The sequence below is a fragment of the Lipotes vexillifer genome, unplaced genomic scaffold (assembly GCF_000442215.2).
Source record: "Lipotes vexillifer unplaced genomic scaffold, Lipotes_vexillifer_v1.1 scaffold1049, whole genome shotgun sequence".
NCBI lineage: Eukaryota > Metazoa > Chordata > Mammalia > Artiodactyla > Lipotidae > Lipotes > Lipotes vexillifer.
Window position 1 is genome coordinate 877,096 of NW_006799027.1, and position 21,504 is coordinate 898,599.

A 21,504-nucleotide genomic window follows, 5' to 3' on the forward strand; every position below is an offset into this window, starting at 1 on the left:
AACCATTTCTGATTTTCCAACAATTAACACAGAAATTTATTTTATATTTCTCATCAAGACATAATCATTAATCACTCCAAATAGCTCCAAATAGCTATCACACACTCAGACATATTTGTACCTGAAGTTCTAATTTACATCTTAAATTACCTTACAGATCAGATCTGGAAAATTCCCTGGTCAGAAGAAAGTCAGAAAACTTTATTCTCAATTTGGAAACCAGAAGAATACCGAACTGCCCCCATCTGAAGTACTGAAGATGCCCTACCTATCTATCTACTATGTTCTCTCAGTGGGCTGGGAATGTGAAACAATAACCAGGGCAGGGCCAACTTCTTGAATGGTGGGGGTGAAATTAATTTAAACAGTCAACAAAGTGATTTGACCAAATTTGAACAGTTGTTAAATTAAAAAGCAAAACCATTGTTTGAATTCAAAAATGCCTTCGACCTTGCTTGCAAATGCATGCGAAATTTAAAAGGGGCTAAATTATGTTTACCATAGCATTAGTTTTAATATTGAAAAATTGGAAACAACTTGAATGTAGCAAGAAATTCATAAATTATGTTATAACCATAGACATAACCATCAGTTATAAAAGTATAACTGTATATAAAGTAGATAATAACAAGGGAAACTTTTGTAGTATGAGGAAAATGAAATACACAGATGGGGTAAACAATAAGGCCATTCTGTCCATCCTAGTCACTGTTATCTGCTGATTTTTCAAATACTCCCACACATTCAAAGAGCATTCTGGCACCTGTTTTACAACATTTCCCTCCAGCCTAGTTCTACTCAACCTTCCTGATGGCATGATTGTCCTGGTATAACATACATCCACTAACCTGGTCTACAGTTCTTCCCTTTCTGGAATTCCAATGATCCTCCATCCTTACGTTCAGGGCTTTGGTCCATTCTGAGTTAATTTTTGTATATGGTGTGAGATAGGGGTCGATCTTGATACTCTCAATGCTTGAAATTCTCTCTCCTCTTGGCCTTCAATGCTGGCTTCCCTCCAGTTTTCACCCAATCTCACATCACGTTCATTTTGTTTCTATAAAATGTGTTGTTTTCTTTTCTACAGGTCTCCATTGTCATTATTGATTCAATTTTGACTGCCTTACTTGACTCTACGCTTGAGAGCAGAAACTTCGTTTTTGACTTTATTTCACCAAAACCTCTGACAAAGCCTGGAACTCTGTGGGTATTAATCCATGTTTATGTAAAAAACAAAGATGGCATCAGGAAAAAGGCCTGAAAGTAAAATATAGAATATGTGTATGTGTGTGTGTTTATGTGTGTATGTGTGTGTGTTTATGTATGTGTGTGCATACACATGGATATATAGATATAGATCTTGCCTTTTTTTCTTGTATTTTTTATAGTAAAGATACATGGAAATAATAGGAAAACATCTGCATTTAAGGGGAAGAGGGAAAAGAGCTATCCTTTTGACAAACAAGAAAAATAAATTACTGCACTGATAACCTCACTAGGTTGTGAGATCAAATGAAACCATGTAATTGAAAGTAAGTTTTATTCAAAGCACTTTACAAACACAAGATAAAGCTCTAAACAAACCTCAGATGTTGATGTCCTTGTCATCATCTGGTAAACTCTGAATTCCTTTAGGGAAGGACCATTTCATGTGTATCTCCAGCACCTCACACCATGCCTGGCATAGAGCACATCCAAATTCTTTTGCATATTCAACTAATATGTCCTGAGTAGCTACCACATGCCAGAGACTATAAGCATCTGCCATCGTGACCCACTGTGCAGTTGAAACAGAGAATAGATTTGTAATGAACAAAATTAAATCTGCTGGTGTTCTTGACATGCTGTCTTTTCAAAAATTCAGTTATCATGACCATGTAATATATTTCAAACAATTTTTAAGAAAGGTGAAGAAAAACTAAGGAAATATTAGCAAACCCAAAACTCCTAGGCATTTATAGAGTACCTACTCTAGATGAATTGCCCTAGAATCTGTGAGGAATAAACGGATGTATGAGACCTGCCTCCTGCCCTAGGATAGTGCAAAGGCTAGTGGAGAGAGGGGTAGGCAGACACAGACACAGATGACTCTAACCCAAGGCAGGCATGAGGAATGCTGGAAGAGAGGCTTGAACAAAATGCCGAGATAGTTCAGGGTAGGGCAGGATTACAAAGAGAACATCATGTTATCTTAGGGAGGTTTCTGCTCATGCCTGCCTGTTGGGCAACTTAGGCTGGGACAGCTTTACAAAGAGATTGGAGCATCTGTGTGGTAACCTCCCCGCCCACAATGATGGACAGATGGCGGCCCCAGGAGTCATCACCGAATGCTGGGCTCCCGTGAATGTGCAGGACAGGGCCTGAGTGTGGTAGGTTTTCCATTTCTTCTGGAATATGGGAGATAAGCACCACAGAGCAGGAAGGGAAGCTGGGGACCATCTAGTCCAACCTCCCACTTGACGCCTCATTATTTGTTTGTTTTTTCTGTCTCTGGGTCTATGTCCACACTCAAGGATGAGTGTCTTTCGACTCCACCTTCTAGGAGAACCTTGGATTTTTAAAGTTTCCTACATTTAAAGGAAAAGTTGAAGAAATGAACATTCAAAAAATATATAACTCAAACTGTTTTATCAAAGCAGATTGATCATAATTCAGAAGAATAGGTGCAGTCCAAGTCACATACACGAGACAGGAACTTGGCAAGGACCCCATCTTGGCAAGCTGTCCTCCCAGGTCTATACAAGGTCAATATGGTAATTCATTTCCTGAAATTGCTTAATTCTGGTGTCTGTAACCAAACGGTTATTGATCTTCATGTACAGAAGCATGTCATTTCTGGTAAAACTGATATTTGGAAATCCAAGTTTACACTCAGGCGAATTGTTACTATACCATAGGACCAACTCCTTTACAAAGGGACATTTCTTAAACACTCTAAAATAGGACTTCATTGACAAAAAGTTAAAAATACTTTTTCACTCCCTTTCCTGGATCGCAGTACCTACATGGAGCTGGTATATCTCTACAAAAACCTTCCCACTGTGGTCAGCATATAATGTTTGTGCTCAGGCAAGTTCCAAAAATCTGAGTGGTAAAAGTCTTCATGCAGCCAAGCCAGACTGATGGAAGTCAACTGTAACTTCATTTCAAATTATAGTAATTAATAACAGATTTGTTTCCTGTTATTGACCCAGGCTTAAATGCAGGCTTGAAAAATAGCCAAGTAAGTCAGAAAGAGAAAAATAAATACCGTATGCTAACACATATATATGGAATGTAAAACAAAAAAATGGCTCTGAAGAACCTAGGGGCAGGACAGGAATAAAGACGCAGATGTAGAGAATGGACTTGAGGACACGGGGAGGGGGAAGGGTAAGCTAGGATGAAGTGAGAGAGTGGCATGGACATATATACACTACCAAATGTAAAATAGACAGCTAGTGGGAAGCAGCTGCATAGCACAGGGAGATCAGCTCAGTGCTTTGTGACCGCCTGGAGGGGTGGGATAGGGAAGGTGGGAGGGAGACGCAAGAGGGAGGGGATATGGGGATATATGTATATGTATAGTTGATTCACTTTGTTATAAAGCAGAAACTATCACACCATTGTAAAGCAATTATACTCCAATAAAGATGTTAAAAAAAAAAAAAGAAAGAAAGAAAGAAAAATAGCCAAAACAGATTTACATGATGCCCTAAAAGAAAGTTTTCTTCTATGGCACCAACATAAGCCTTATTCCAGATTTCTGGCAAAGTGCATCTCAGCCGCCTTGCTCCAGCAAAGTGGGCCTACGCACACTGCAAAATAAACTCGGAAAATGTTCAGCAATCTGCTGGCGGAGGTGCTTGCTAAGTGAGCAGCTCTCCCCTCCGTTAGCTGGAGTGTGATCATTTCTCTGTTCACCTCATTTGCATTATCTCGTGCAAAATGCACAGCCTGAGACCATATTTAAAGCTATGAATTTATTAGACCTTGACAATAAGGAAGCAGACCCGGTATGGATGTCTTCCCTGAACACATGTTCACTAACACAGGACAGCATACAAATTATATGAAGATGTGGATGACATGCTTTATCTATGTGTAAAAGTCCATGCATTTATTTAATAAACATTTAACAAACACTGAGAAGACTAGGTAAGAACCTTACCAAAGGTAGAAAGAAAGAAACTCGAGGTAGAATGGCGGGCTGGACATGACAGAGTCTAAGAGAAATCGATGGGCCCTCCGGAGAGAAGTTGATTCTATCTTGGGCCAGACGATGGCTGGACTCTTCCTACATTTAATAGAAAATGTTGGGGAGATAATCTACCCGGCTGATTCTATAAACATCGTGCCTTCCTTACGCAAACATGAAAGCTTTCAAATGATGGTCTGCTTAGCAGAGATACAAATCTGTTGTTGTTTTTGTTGTTGTTTTACTAAAATTGAAAGTCTCTTTGGAAGAACCCGGGTGATGAGTTACACTGAAAACTCTTTTTTTCCAAAAACGAAACGGAGATCTTCTTTTACGGAGATGTATGACATCAGACAGACTTCCTTACTCTCTGCAGAGGGCTCACCTTTCTGCTGTAAGTTCAGGGCTGCAGGTGCTCTGATGATACGTACTTTCCCCTCCTCTCTTTTGAGTAAGAGAATGACAGCTGGACCCAGCACAAGGCATTGCCATCTGTATCCATTAGAAGAAGCCAATTTAATTTTTAGGACTTTCCAAGCCTTCAAAGCTACAGGCAAAGAAGGGAGGGAACCAACGTAGACTTGCTTGGATTTCAGAAGTGATTTTTCTGTCTTATGTAAACTATTAAGATGATGGAAACTATGGACATCACTATATTTACTTCATAAGATCCTGTTTTGTAATTGTATTTGAATATATATTACAGAAAAAGGAATACTGAAAAGTAAGGTGAGATGCTGCTCTGTTAGTGTTGGAGCTGAAGAGACACGCAGTCCGCAGCAGCCTGGGCTTCTGTGGGGGGCTTTTGAATGTCAGAACATATCAGGGAATCAGGAGCCGTCACCAATCCAACATGCTGTCAATGTGGGAAGCTGTTCTGTGCTGCCTACAGAAAGGCACAAGCAGAGTCAATCAAATTGGGCTTTAATTAGGACACGGGTCAATCAGGAGACTAAATTCCAAGACTAATTCTAGCACTGTCCAAAACAAAAACCAAGGAAAAAAAAAGCTCAATTAGATATTGTCTTCTGGTTCTGCTCTAAAATGGAAGCATCTGCCTAATTAGAAAAAGACATCATTCGTCCAAGACAAATGAGGAGACTCATCCATGGAGGGTGCATGCAAAAGGATGTGAGGAGGGTAAGAATTTCTATAACTCCCAAGAACGTGTTTGCAGAATCACACAGGCTCTGATGAAAGTCTCATTGCATCCTGCTTGCAGGGCTGGTGTGAAGGGAGTCATCCTTATCTTTAAATGAACAAATGCCAAGAATATCCCACCCAATCGCCTCTCTGCAGAGCAAGGAAATGTGTAATTTGGGGAACTGAATGCACATTTAGCTTCCTCTTTCTGTGTTGATTATATTTTTCAAATTCATTTTTATTGAATTGGTCCAGCTTAAATTGTAATTGGCTTCAGAGAAGATAAAAATAGGTCTCATAACAGTTGTACTGAATTTTTTAACTGCAAAATAGAAAAATAAAATGATGCAAGCACATTGATTCAAATGTGCCAGTTCCAGCCCACATCCCATCCCACATTCCATCCCACACATGTGTGGTTCAATCCAGGCTGTACATCTTTCATTTTAAGGTGCCCAGAAAATGATAATACATGTGACTGTATTAGGCAACTTATCATTTGGCTTGGAGGGAGTAATTTTACCAACCTTACAGTTCTGCTTTTGTTTTTTTTTATTGAAATATAGTTGATTTACAATGTTGTGTTAATCTCAGGTGTACCGCAAAGTAATTAGGTTATACGTACATATATATAAATATATATATTCTTTTTTTACATTCTCTTCCATTATAGGTATTACAAGGTATTGAGTATAGTTCCCTGTACTACACAGATGGTCCTTGTTAGTTATCTATATGCTTATCCTTAACTCCTAATTTATCTCCCTCTCCCCTTTAATATAAGGAAAACCAAAGCGTGTAGTTGCACATTTAGCAAGAGTTGCTCACCAGGGAGCATCTATTAAGAATCCACCTGCAGGTGCGGCTCTATTGAGTACTCAGCAGAGCTCACCTGTGTCTGAGGAAAAAGCTTCAATGTGCTCCTGCAAATCACATACCATGAAAGATCCTATTTTGTCCTCAACATTCAGTTTTCAAGTGCAGACTAAATTTTTAATGAAATATTTTACTTTTATCTACCAAAATATCATTCCCAGAAAATTCTTAAGAGGCAAAAAAGGCATATAGTTATTCAGACTCATTCATTTCTTTCCAGTTCAACTTACATTTTTACATTAAGATCGTAAGGCTTTATACTAATAAAATGACTCTGAGTGCAGTAATGCCTCTAGTTACCTGTGATGCGTTGCTTAAAGCTCTTGCACTTCTATCTCGTCAATTTTTTTTTTTTCATCATTTGAGATCAAGTCAGAGCAGCTGCTGTGAGTCAGGCCCCAACCCAGAGAAGGGCCTCACAGACGAAAGGTCGCAGGAATGACGCAGTCTGCCATACAAAGGAAAATGGTCCCAATGGTCCACCCAGGAATATTTCTCCTTACCCTTTCCCAATCTCCTTTATAGAATGCAACCCACTCCCTCAAAATACTCAGAAGGGAAACTATTCTCTCCCCAGTATTTCTGTGGAAGTTTGTTATAAGAAATCACCTGCCCTTGTAGGAACTCATGGCAGAGAATTCAACGCAGATCGGATTCTCCAAAGAGGATGCGGAAAAAATTGTTCATCCTTCTTTTCTCCTCATCTCCCAGTCTTTCTTGCTCCAAGTGCCTCTCTTTTCTTGACCTCTAATACACACCTCAAATACCTTCCTCAGCACAATCTATAAAGCGATTCAACCATGCCATCCCTCCATCTTTACTTCTTCCAGAATATGCCTCAAGAGAATCCCTCACTTCTTTCATTCCAAGATTTTCACTTGCTCCTTTGACAAAAGTAGCATAACACCTGTGTCCTCTTCATTCTCTGTTTGGTGTAAAACATTGCATATCCATGCCGAACTGGACAGTGTTTAGGTGTCAGTAGATCAACTCACAGCTACGCTCCACCTGCAGCTAACTGCCCTGCCCTCCGGGACTGCCCGGCAGCACGGCCCTCAGGCTGCTCCTTGAAGGTGGCCAGTGACAGGACAAGCAGAGACATCCCACAAGCACCCGCGCCCAGCTTTGTGTCACAAATAGCTCTGGCCAGCAGTGTCAGTGGTAAAGAGTTAACCAGACTGGTTTTGGGGGTTCGAGCTGAACGTGCAGGGAATGGTCAGTAGGTATCACAGTAGAGTGGAACAAAGGGACTTCCATGGCTTCCATACTAGCCAACATCTATCTATAGTGACTGTTGCTTAAAATAGAAAATGCCTAATTAAATATGTACTAATCCATCCATTTCCTCTGCACACTCTACCTCCTTCTCCCCTCCCCTCACATCCTGGAATCCCAGTACGGTTGCTGATGGTTCTAGAACTTTCTTCCCACCCCTCTGCCCTTCAGCAATGCATCCCCCCTCACCAACCATGGAGGTTGTTAGACACAGCTAAAGGGCACAGTCCTATTCCACCTCTTGAATGCACAAGAAAGGTGTCCTAAAGACATCTTAGGATGCACAGGCTAGCTGAGTGCATGTGAGACCAGCTGGGAAAGATATGCATGAAATATAGAAGGGAAGCACTTTTTGGAGAAGGTATCTAGGATCCAGTGGGAGCCAGAACAAGTAAACATGTAATAGCTTAACCAGTTCCAGAAGGTAGTTTAAGCAAGTGAAGAAGACTGGGGGGGTCAGAACCAGTGATTAAACTATGGTTCAGAGTAGCCTGGAGTGATAATCCACGGACCATTTGGGAAGTGTGATATGTGCCTGCATGAAGATGGCTTTCCATAATGACCATTTTCACCTCTTGGAGTTTAATTGGCAGATGACTTTTTCCTGGAAATTTTATTTTTATGTTTATTTCTGGTTCCTGATATCTGATTAAGAGTAATGAAGTCAACCCATCTTAAATTGTGCTAAGGAGTGTTTAGCCCTCTGCTAGTCTGAAACTTATTATCTGGGCCATCTTTACCACACCAGTGACGGAAATGCAGCTTGCTTTGCTGTAATGCTGCACTTAAGTCCATTTTGATAAAGGGTAGAGCCTGTCATGAGCTCAAAAATGGAATGAAATTTGTGTTTTAGTGGTAAAATAAATGTCTTTTTTATCTTTTTAAGCCAGAGACTCTTTCCCCCTAACCTTTTAATTTGATTCCACTCTGAAAAACTATCCCATTTTCTTTACTTCACTGGATGGTATTTTTATTTAAAAGTTGATGTAGGGGCTTCCCTGGTGGCGCAGTGGTTGAGAGTCCGCCTGCCGATGCAGGGGACACGGGTTCGTGCCCCGGTCCGGGAAGATCCCACATGCCGTGGAGCAGCTGGGCCCGTGAGCCATGGCCGCTGAGCCTGCGCGTCCGGAGCCTGTGCTCCGCGACGGGAGAGGCCACAACAGTGAGAGGCCTGCGTACCGCAAAAAAAAAAAAAAAAGTTGATGTAGGCACTTGTATTTCTCAACCCAAATATTTGTCCTGCATCCCAGCAAGGGATCCAGTCCACTGACAGTGGTGGTCGGCATCTCCTCACATGACCTACTGCCCCCCACTCACTGTCAACAAAATTCATTGTCAACAAAACTCATGGAGACCATAGAGGTCCCACAGATTAACATTTCATTCCCTATAGAATGCAAGTACTTGAACTGAAGGAAACCAATCAAAGCGGATTTGGCCTTAAAATCCCCTTGAAGGAGAAAAATCTATCTACTATCTATTGATATTTACTTAGCGGTAGAAAATATTCGTTTAAATCAATCAATCAAATGACAACAAAGGAACTTCTTGGAGATGCACGAACTAAATGAAAACATCATTGGCTCTACTCTAATTTTGTAATTATCTCTAATTTCTCTCGACAAAATTAATTTAAATGTGTGTGTGTGTGTGTGTGTGTGTGTGTGTGTGCGCACGCACGCACACATATAAGGCTCAAAAAGCCCCTGCAGAAGAAGAGGGACTTGAAGAGCCACGTGAAGCCAAACAATATTAGAAACAAACAAAAACAATCGGAAATTACTGGACTAGAAAAGGTGCACAGATTTTTGTCCTTTGCTTTTTCAACATTAAGTGCCACTCGACCTGCACGATACCCAGTTCTGCTCTTTGTCTGCTTCTTACACAGTCTCTTCCTGCTTAGCAGAGTACAGCTTCGATATGAAATAGAACAGAACAAGATGCAGATCATTCTGGCTCTGGGTCATGGCCGTAAGCCCAGGACTTCAGGTCAATGCCTGGCCAGGAGGGAGGGGTCTTGTCAGGCCCAGACACCGGGCCACAGCAGGCAACCCTGCTGCCTCCCTGGCCACTCGACAACCCCTCTGAAATAGAGTTATCCTGGAGAGTGACAGATGACCAGCCCTGGAGGCGACAGCCCAACGGTGCCTCCAAAGGACAGCTGAGTCTGCAGAGGGAAGGAAAGCCACAGCACATAATCTGTGACCAGGAGAAGCTTCTCTAAGGAAAAAGGGCAGCCACATCTCAACTGGGCAATAGTTGGTCTTTGTTTTCAAAGTCGCCCTCAGGCTACCATGGTTTTACTTCTCCTTACTCCTGGGCTGAGCTTTGGTGGAACACCAACCATGCCCATTTCCTACAAACTGACTTCAAGTGGCAGACGGTTTCTGACCATCTCAGCTGACGTCAGCTGAATAACTATTTCTCTGATAAGAAACTTGTGCCTTCCCGCTCTAGACCAGGAGTTGTGTTCCCTTTAGAATGTAATCTCTTTTTTTTTTTTTTTTTTTTTTTGCCATACGCGGGCCTCTCACTGTTGTGGCCTCTCCCGTTGCGGAGCACAGGCTCCGGATGCGCAGGCTCGGCGGCCATGGCTCACGGGCCCAGCCGCTCCGCGGCACGTGGGATCTTCCCGGACGGGTGCACGAACCCGTGTCCCCTGCATCGGCAGGCGGACTCTCAACCACTGCGCCACCAGGGAAGCCCGAGAATGTAATCTCTTTTAAGGAGGACATTGTCTCTTCTTGGGTCCATCTATTTTGACATAATAGACAAATGTTAATAAATATTTTAAATGGATGACCAACAAGGACCTACTGTATAGCACAGGGGACTCTGCTCAATATTATGCAACAACCTAAATGGGAAAAGAATCTGAAAAAGAATAGATACATGTATATGTATAACTGAGTCACTTTGCTGTACACCTGAAACTAACACAACATTGTTAATCAACTATCCTCCAATATAAAATTAAAAGTTAAAAAAAAGAGCGTGTTATGCTTCTCCACTCATGTTTTTGGGTCATGAAATGTTCTGACAGCTGATAGATTATAATGAAGATTTATAAAGAGAACAGAAGCTGGCCCTCAGGTGCAAGTAGCACATACAAAATTAGTTGACTTTATTAGCTACTTGCATCTAGAATCAACAGCTCTCCTGCTTCGTCCTTCCCCACTTTGGCTCTTTGGCCGTTGATTTACAAACACTCTCAGAATTGACATCCCCTTGCTAACATCTTGCCTTCAACACATAAGATGAGACAAGTGGTCTAGTCTAATTCTCACTGCTCTAAGGCAATCCATGCACTTATGTCTTTGCTAAAAATGTCTCCCAAAAGGCCCAGCTAAAGAATCTACCCCCCGACTTAGACCCTATTAAATTAAAAAAAAAAAAATCAAATCTTTGCATCCAATGTTTACGAGAGTTTCTATGTGAATCACTGAGACATAAAACCATACATTAATCATCTGTTACACACAACTGGGGAAGGGTCTACATGACACAAAGACAAATTGGTTAGTGTTACTTAGAAGAAAAAAAGTGATATATGCTATCTAAGTATTTGGGACCTAGAAAATACTTCACAAAATGTTGCTTTGTGTTATGATTTCTGTCCTAATTTTACCAGGTAAAGTTGATTTATTGAGTAAAGGGCAAAGCAGCTCACCACTTTCCTCCCCAACAATGGTACACCAGCCTAGAGACAATTATTTTTTTGTTTTTCAAGTTTTGTGTATTTTGGCAAACGGATCACAGAAAAACCTTAATAATGCCATTTCACAGACACCTCATAAGTTTTCTATATCCAATGGAGATTGATGTGTTGTTTTATAACATGTATTGAATAGCAAAATAATACTAATTTTGTCCTTCCTGGTTTTAATAGATATACCTTTAAAAAAAAAAAAACCTTGGGAATTTATCATATATTAGATTATTGAGAACTCGATTATCAGATTATTTGTTTCGAAAATATTAAGGACCTACCACCTCCTAGACACCAAAAAGTAAGAAGAAAACAAGAAAAAGTATGGTCTTTGTTCCACAAAATTCCCATACTACAAATGGCTAAGGACTAACCCTCCTCTTTTCCATTATCTGACTAGTTAATGCTGGGTCCTTTTAGGAAAGGAAATGTTGAGAAAGAAGTCGTAGAAAACGGGCCCTGCCAGGAAGATTATTGACCACCTACCTGTTAAATTGCGTTGCTACCCTGAACTTTACAAAAATAATAATAATAATAAAATAAAATAAAAAAGGAAGAGAAAAAAATACCTTTGAATGAAATAAGCCACTTCCAATATGTCAGACAAACATAATGCATTTTGTTCACACCTTTTCTTGAAAGAAACAGGTTTCTAAGGTATATTTTTACACTAGCAATTCTTTTTTTTTTTTTTTGCGGTACGCGGGCCTCTCACTGTTGTGGCCTCTCCCGTCGCGGAGCACAGGCTCCGGACGCGCAGGCTCAGCGGCCATGGCTCACGGGCCCAGCCGCTCCAAGGCATGTGGGATCTTCCCGGACCGGCGCACGAACCCGTGTCCCCTGCATCGGCAGGCGGACTCTCAACCACTGCGCCACCAGGGAAGCCCGCAATTCTTTTTAAGATCAGTAAATGCTGAGTTAAAAAAAAATCTGCAAAGTGCCTCATTCACATGTGGCCATTTATGGAGGAATGGGGTTGGTTAGACTTAGATGACATTCAGCATTTTCTAAATGCATACTAGTTCATCACTTTCCTCAGGAGGAAAGGTGAAAGCTGGCTTGCATTTTTCCCTTGCTGGAAACATCGGTGTATTCATCTTCTGAACATAAAATAATAATGATTTATAATAATAGCATCCTCGCCTAGTGTAGAACCTATTGGCTAAAATCATATTACTAATGGGATTTAAGCTATTTTCACTTATTATTCATAGTAATACTCAGGTTCATCTCTAGGCAAAATGGTTAAATAGGCAAAACTTATCTTTGGTGCCTTCCCCTTTGGTAGAAATTTCCCCTAGTGGGGAAATCTAGACCCATACTGACTAAGGTGTTTATAGCAAATGCAGCAAAACATTCGGTATTACCTCTTCCAGAGATATTTGTGCACTTATAAGGAATTTTTAACATGCCTGAAAAAGGTGAAGCTAAATTTGAGATTTCGGGTCCTCGTGGCCAGCCAAAGAAGGACTTTTTGGTCCAGAATTGCTCCAAGCAGCACCCTTAACGGTCTTCCATGCTTCTCTGTCAATGTCAAGGCTTACTCTTATAAAAACAGCAAAGCACTCCATTTTAAGTATAAATCTTGCTATTATTCATAAGTATATATTAGGCAAAGTATTTCAGTTTGATGTTACAGAATGGCACTTTGCAAAATGTTGTACAATCTGATTATACAAGCAGCATTCCTATTCTCCGAGCTTTTTCAAAATACAGAAGGCAAAACACTTAACACATTTTCTTTGTTTATCTAAAAGAAATTTCCCTGGACTGAGGAAGAGGAGAAACTGTAGACTGCAGGCCACCTCACTGGTCTCTTTATCTACAGACATCTTATGGACACGAAAGAACAACAGACTTCCCATTGACTTGACTGCCAACTCAACTATCCCTTTTTAGAGTCATTCCCAGAAAAAAGAGAGAGTAGAATGAAATGAATTTTGGACTAAGAACCAAAGTTATAAGTTCAAATCATGGACCTCCTGCTATGAGATCTCGAACAAATCACATCTCCTTGGGCTAGGATCTAAAATTCTCATCCAGACGGAGAACTAGATTTTTAAAATCCCCGCCAGCACCCAAAGCATCTTGAATTTAAGAACACAATATTAGACAAACGTGAATAACAGTCCAGTTGAAACCCCAACTTGGAGTGACAGAGTACGGCTTTAAATATTTGAACTATTCGGAATAACGAATGGAATCCTTATTTCCTCTTTCCCATGTTCACACTCACACCTCTTACAGCCTTCCAATGATGATTCATTCAGAAGGAAAAAAACCCTTCTTCCTGATTTAGTGAAAAGCTCATTTTAAATGTAATGAGGGTCAAAGTTTCCTTTTCTGTATCGGGTGAAATTACATAACTAACTCCAGAAATAGGATTACAGAATGGGCAAGATAATAGCATTTTCAATAATTAATGAGTACGGTTGTCTTGGTGGATGCAGTGAATATTTCAAGCAGATCTGTCTTTATTCTGTGGTCAAATGTACGTCCAAATGAGACAGACAGCGTTTGAATTGTACATCATAGTGGGGGGAAAGCCCTGCCAATTCCCCTGCTCATTTCCACGAATTGCTTAATAACACTTAAGTGGCTTTTGAGAAATTGGATTTTCCCCACTTTTCCTCAGGCAGGAACCAGAAACAGGAAAAGCTCTAAATACAGTTAACAGGACCCTTTCCTTCAGACTATTTCCTGAAGCTGAATACAGATCATAGCCCAGATTGGTTCCTTTATTCTCATTTAACATCATCTTCAGAGGAACACTTTTTAATAATAAACTACTCTTTGAGTCTCTGACTTAAGTAGTGACTATTGATTGGCTGGTTAGAACTTCCATGCTTTATGAATTGTTCTCTGGAGGTGATGAAATGAGGAAATCAATGCTCTTATTTGCGTTTATAGTCAGTCTACAGAGTGAATTGGATTTTCAAACACCAGAGACAAAAGGATATTTTAGAATACCATTACTTAAGGAATACAATTTTAAAAGAGCTAAACACATCTAGGCAAATGTTACTCAAAATATCCCTAAATGTTCTGAAATGAGTGATTAATGTGGAGAGAGTCCATCCTCAACAACTTTCTATAAAACAGAAATTGTCATATGTGTCTCTGTTCCCTTGCTGTTTAATTTGTGCAAAACGAGGTCATCTGATGACTCAGAGCGTGGCTTGGAGTCACACGGAACCCGGTTGGTCCTGGCTGTGGGACCTTGAGCATGAAGCTTAGCTCATCTAAGCCTTAGTGCCTTTTCTGTCAAATGGAATCATAATAGTCCTTCCTCCGAGGACTGTAAGGAGGATGAAATAATGTGACATGATGTCTGACTATGGTAGGCAACATCATAAATGGTAGCTGTCATATTATTATTATTACTATTAGCAGTACTACATAGTAAGTAGATACTCAAACTGTTGATGGAGGGAGTTTTTGAAACAAGTTTTCAGAGGTCTTCACTCCCTGGTCTGCCCCTGATGTCTCTCCCATGGTCCATCCTCACGCCCACTGACTTCGGGTATGTGTTTAGAACTTGGTAGTCCAAACCAAGACCCCTGTCTCTTCCTTTTGGACCTTTGGGTGTTCGTTAACTGTACACACTCCTCCAACCAGATTCAACCTGCAGAGCCCTTCTCCATACTCATCCCATAAAACTAACCCTTCTCAGCTGGGCTCATATCTGTAGTCCTTAACCATGGACCACTAGATTTAAATGCCACTTTGATGTGAGCTCCTTTTGTGCTTAAATCCGGATAGAACTCAACCTTTTCCCCTACAGGGTAGCAAAAGGCTGGATTTCTCCAAGAATCTAGAGATGTCACAGGGAGAAAGGGAAATGGGTGCTGGAAAGAAAAACAATAAGCATCCACCAGATTATTTATCCAGAACCAGCTCACACAAGAAAAAGAAATTGTAGCAATGTATGGTGTTAGATATTAACCAGACTTAGTGCGGTGATCATTTTGCAATATGTATAAATATCGTATCATTACATTGTACACCTGAAACTAATATCAGTATAATTGACATATATGTCAGTAAAAATGACCCAGCTCAAATTTTACTTCTTTAATGTAAATTATTCATCTCCATTGACAATCATTTATCTCTTGTCCAAACTCCAATTACATTTTTTTTTTTTTTTTTGGCCATGCTGCATGGCTGTGGGATCTTAGTTACCAGACGAGGGATTGAAACTGCACCCTCAGCAGTGAAAGCGCGGAGTCCTAACCACTGGACCGCCAGGGAATTCCCTGTGCCTACCTTTCTGATAACAGTTGACACATTGTGCCTGTTGAGTGTCATTTCTACAAACTCCAAAGCCAGAGTCTACACTACACGATTCTTTGTATTTGCCACCTGGTGTGCCACGATAAATAGTGTTTTATAAATGTTTATCAAAGGAATAAAGTAATAAACTTCCTAACGGAAGTATTACAATCAATAATAATTTTCATTATAATAACCGGTTATTCCACCCTCTTTTCTATCATTTTTACCAGTTATTCAATTTTTCTGTCAGCCACTTTCTCTAGAGAAAGAATAACCTTAAATAATCACTTGCAAAACTTGAATGGTTAGGCTAAAGCACAGGTGAGATTTATAATACTCTCACCTAAGGGTGAGAGTATCAAGCTAGAGCTTGTTTTCTTTCTCTTTTTCTCACTGTCTTCCCCAAAGGAAAATGCAGTAATTTAAATGTGTGTATTACTAAGTAAAGGACTGTGGCTGTAAGTCAACAAATAACCGCAACTGCAACTCTAAAAAATTCTCCAGGTCGTCTCATCTTAGTGGAAATGAAAAGAGAAAGTACCTGTATAATACTTCTAGTAGACAAAATGCCTTCCTGGGAACAAAATCTCTCCCACACTCAAAGTCTACTGACTGTAGGGCAGACCAGGGAGACAAGTGGCCACAGATGGAGGGAAGGAAAGACTAAGGGAGCAGCAAGGACTGAGGCTAGATGTGTTGTCCCATAAATGAGCTACTGTTCTTCCTCTATCATGAACAGACAGTATGTCCCAAATGGTTGGGACAGTGAGAACTAATACGGGAGAGAACGTGGGCTGTGTGGAGGAGACGAGACCAAAGGAGACAAGTTTGTGTAACTAAAGGTTATCTTCCATAATTACCATTACAATTAAAGGTATAAAACGTGCCAAATTTAACTATAAATGTCCAAAAGATTTAGGAAGTCATTGGTCTATCTCCCTACCCAATGCTGAAATAGTCAACAAACCTTTATTTTTCCCTTTAAAATAAACATCAACTGGATCTTTTTAAGGTCTTGAGGTAAACATTTAATCATGAGGGTGTATTTTCCATTCCATCTTGCCTTATAATCGTTTGAGCAGAGTAACAGCACTCGGAAAGTGTGTTTGAATGGATGCACTTGACAATTAACACACTCGAACGTGTTTCCTAAGTTGCACTGAAAATCATTACAAACATTTTGAATGACTTTTCTCCACAACTGAAAACTCTGTACACTGTATTTTACAGGTCCTTCTCTCACTCTACTAGCCTGGGAGCTTGCTGTAAATAGTGTGAGAGATAAATAGACAAATCAAAGTTTGTCTAGGAAAGTTACTGTTTCAGTATCATCACAGCAACACCTGTTAACATAGGTTACTTCTAGATCCAGGTCTTCCAGGTCTCTGGAATGATGTTTTTTACTCTGTATATTACTGGGAGTACAAGATACCATTCTATTAATATTCTCTATTATGTATCTCGTATATTGTAAATGTTATCAGCTTAATTGACTACATACATTCCAGGGAAGAGAAGAGAGAATGAGAATTTTATGGGAAGTTTTGTGTTTTATTCTTTTTAAATTATTTACAAGGCTAGTAAAATATATGCCCAATGTTTTGATTTCAATCAGAAACAGACGTTTCCACTCATCACTGCTTGCCAGTATTTCTTACTGCAGTCAGCTTTACAGAATTTCATCCCATTTAAAATTATCTTATCTTACAAGTAAAAGTGACAGCTCTGAGTGAAATAAAGCCATTTTCTTGAGTAAAAGTAGTAATTATTTCCATTTTTCATTAAAGTAATCCATTCCGTAGTAAAGATTAGAGAAAATTTAAATTATGAAATAAAATTGCCATTAAAGCAGAAATGAGCAAATGGAAGAAAGTACATAAACAAGATGAATATGAATACTTTTGAAAATTAAAAGAAGCAAGTAATGGATAAACATTAATAGCAAATACTTTGCATTTCCAAAATACCTTATATCTAAAAACCTAAGACTTGAAGGCAAATGAACAAATAAATATAATGCAAAGGAAGAAAGGCAAAAGAAGACAGGATTCTCTTTAACCTTTAGCAAAAAGAAATAAAAGCCAAAAGAGAAACAAAGATTCAAGGCATTTCTTTCTGCCTCACTCTTCATCTTTTGACGTTCTTCTGAGAAATGAATTTTCTTTGAAAATATTTTCCTCTCTGTGCGTTTCCTATACTCCACAAGTTCCCTTGGATCATAGAGAGAGATAGGCCTGGTGTGTTGGGACCAAGATGATAATGTGTGTGTATTTTGGAAGGAATACACTCATTTCTTGCCCTGCTTCATTTCTCCTCTTTCTATGGTGTTTCTGAGTAGAGGGCAAAGAAAGACAGAATGGGAAGGTGGGAACTAAAAATTCCTCCAGTCCAGCTCCAAGGCCTCGGGAAACTTCATGCAAGTAACTTAAACCCATGCGAAGCTCATCAGAAAACGGACAGGAGGTGTGGAAACTAGAGCGTCTGCTGGTCATGCCAGGTGTTAGCTCTGATACCTCAGTCTTTGTGTGGCATTTTCTCCACCAAGACATGCCTTTACTACTACTGTAAACTGTGGCTGTGTTTTCCCCACAAACTAGAAATTCTGGAAAAATCTTAATCCCAGCTTAATTTAAAAACAAAAACAATACCAAACCAGGAATCTGTTGTTGTTCTTTTTAATTTGAAAATTGTCATCAAGATTATAGAAGTTTTCTCCATTCTTCTGGGTTTATTCAAGGGAAAGAAAAATAAGTTAAAGAAAACAGTTCTCATAACAAAAGGCAATGCTGTTTTTGAGCATATGATCACATATTACACCCACCCCGTGGCCATCACAAAGCACACGCACTGTCAAAGCACATGCACACACAAAGCCACATGCAAAGTCTGGCTTTGCTCCCCCCTCCCCGCTCCCCCAACGGTGACAGAGACGCTGCTCAGAGGCCCCATGACAAGCACTGTGTCAGACATAAGAGTCAGATTTCTCACATCCAGGCTTGGGAAAGTCAGCTAACTTCTCTAGGCTTAAATTCCCTCATCTGTAAAATGGAAATTAAATTAGATAATGTGGCCTGGCACCCAGTCAGTGCTCAGCAACTATTCTAAATTACTTATTAATTCTAGCCAGTGATCCTTAAGATAAATGGAAGGAAAGGGGTGCCTATTCATAATAAAGAGCCAAGTCTGTTTTAGAAACAATTTTTAGATCACAACACATTTAAATGAGCAGTTGATACCCCTGAGCTCAAAAGGAAACTACATGTAATCATTCTACTGCAGAATCAGGTAGAAGGAGACATGAGGATAGGGATAGGTCAGAACTTGAACTCATTATGAATTTTGCCCAGAGTCTCAAAAACCTGTAAGTCTTCTGCACAGCAAAAGAAACAAGCAACAAATGAAAAGGCAACCTGTGGAATGGGAAAAAATATTTGCAAATCATATATCTGATAAGGGGTTAATATTCAAAATACATAAAGAACTCATACAACTCAATAGCAAACAAACAATCCAACTAAACTATGGGCAGTAAATATTTTTCTAAAGAATACACACAAATGGCCAACAGGTACATGAAAACATGTTCAACATCACTAATCATCAGAGAAATGCAAATCAAAAGCACAGTGAGATATCAGCTCACAGCTGTTAGAATGTCTGTCGTCAAAAAGACAAGAGATAATAAGTGTTGACGAGGGTGTGGAGTAAAGGGAACCCTTGTGCACTGTTGGTGGGAATGTAAATTGGTGCAGCCATTATCCATTATAGAAAACAGTTTGGGGATTCCTCAAAAAATTAAAAATAGAACTGCCATATGACCCAGCCATCCCACCTCTGGGTACATATCCGAAGAAAATGAAAACAGGATGTCAAAGAGATACCTGCATTCCCATGTTCACTGCAGCATTATTCACAATAGCCAAAATATGGAAACAACCTAAGTGTCTATCAATGGATGAATTTTTATTTTTATACAATGTCATATTAATCAGTCATTAAAAAGAAGGAAATCTTGTCATTTGGGACAACATAGGTAGACCTTGAGGGCATTATGTTAAGTGAAAGAAATCAGACAGAGAAAGACAAATACTGTATGATATCACTTATATGTGGAATCTAAAAAAGCCAAATTCATGAAAACAGAGAGTAGAATGGTGGTTACCAGGGGCTGGGGAGGGGACGGAGAGGAATAAGGAGATGTTAGTAAAGGTATAAACTTCCAGTCATAAGATGAGTAAGTTCTGGAGCTCTAATGTAGAGCGTGGTGATTATAGTTAAAATAGGGTATTACATACTTGAAAGATGCTAAGACAGTAGATCTTAAATGTTCTCACCACAGAAAGGAAATGGTAATTATGTGATGTGACGTGGGTGTTAGCTAAGCTATGGTGGTAACAATTTTGTAATATAAAAGTGTATCAAGTCAACTTATTGTACACCTTAAACTTACACAGTGTTATATGTCAATAAAGGTAGGGAAAAAAACCTATGTGTCGATGGACTTGAGGATATGGGGAGGGGGAAGGGTAAGCCGTGACAAAGCGAGAGAGAGGCACGGACATATATACACTACCAATCGTAAGGTAGATAGCTAGTGGGAAGCAGCCGCATAGCACAGGGAGATCAGCTCGGTGCTTTGTGATCCCCTGGAGGGGTGGGATAGGGAGGGTGGGAGGGAGGGAGATGCAAGAGGGAAGAGATATGGGAACATATGTGTATGTATAACTGATTCACTTTGTTATAAAGCAGAAACTAACACACCTTTGTAAAGCAATTATACTCCAATAAAGATGTAAAAAAAAAAAAAAAGAAAACCTATGTGTCAATCCCTCAGATTCCTCCAATGCCTATGGAAAACTGCATTCAGAAGCAACATTATCTCTTTTAGATGCAGAAGGTACCATAAGAGCTACTCCACCGAGAAAAGCGTGAGGACTGCGCGCCTTCAACTCCTCTCTCACACATCTATGCAACCTTGCGCAGGTCACTTAATCTTTTTAAGCAAGCGTCTGCTTTCACCGTCTGTAAAATTGTGATTTTAGCTGAATCTACTTCGTTGGTGGTTTCTAAGAGTCATGTAAGCGCTAATGCTTGGCAAGTGGTGGGCTTAAAATAAAGATTGGCTGTTATTTATTAATATTATTCTCTCCTAAATTAAAACCGTTAGCTAGACTGAGAAAATATGTCCATAATGAGGTCAGTTTAGGATGCCACACTTGGCTCCAGCCTGCCCATCCCACAGCAGCCCTATGACCCACACAGCACTATTCTCGAATGAGAGAGATTAATTGCCTTCTCTGAAACCTGAACAAGGCGTGAGCTCGTGGCTTTAGGTTATAAAACCAACTCTCATCCCATCCATTTCAGTCCCACACTGACCCCTCCCTCAGATCCTTTCCCTCTCTTGCGGAAGTCTACCAGCCGGGAAAATATGGAGCCACCATTACCTCAAAGTGATCGGGGAAGAGCTGCAGCTGGCAACCATGTTATCTTTTAGCAGGTGACCCGAGTCCAGAGGCGACCATCATTTCAAACTAGCCAGGAGAGGGAGAACGAGAGAACTGTTAATGTTAGTCAGGTAGCCGTTTCTACCTTATCAGCCCCAGCAGACGCAAGCTTGCGCTGGCAAATACTATACCAGAGGGTAGGATAAAAGTGGAATTAGAAAATAGCTACCTTCAGGACATTCTGGGTTTCCAAATTCGATATGCAAAATTGTAATATAGATAACGTGAAAAAACAGATAATAAATACAGCTTTTAATTCAAACATGACCTTCAAAGAGCTTTTCCCTTAGAAACACAAATGAAAGGCCCCAAACCTTTGAAAGAGCAGATCCAAACAATAAGCATCCTCCCTGGCCCCCTACCCAGAGTGCAGGGCACACCCCAGACAGCTCTTCCCAATAATGGGCTTGTAGTGGTGCTTTTATCACATATTATCACACATTCTAAAGTTCTTTATCACATTGGAAAGATACGCTTCCTTTACCAGTTTTATCTCATTCCAAAGGTATCTTATCAATATTCACTGGGCGGGCGTATTT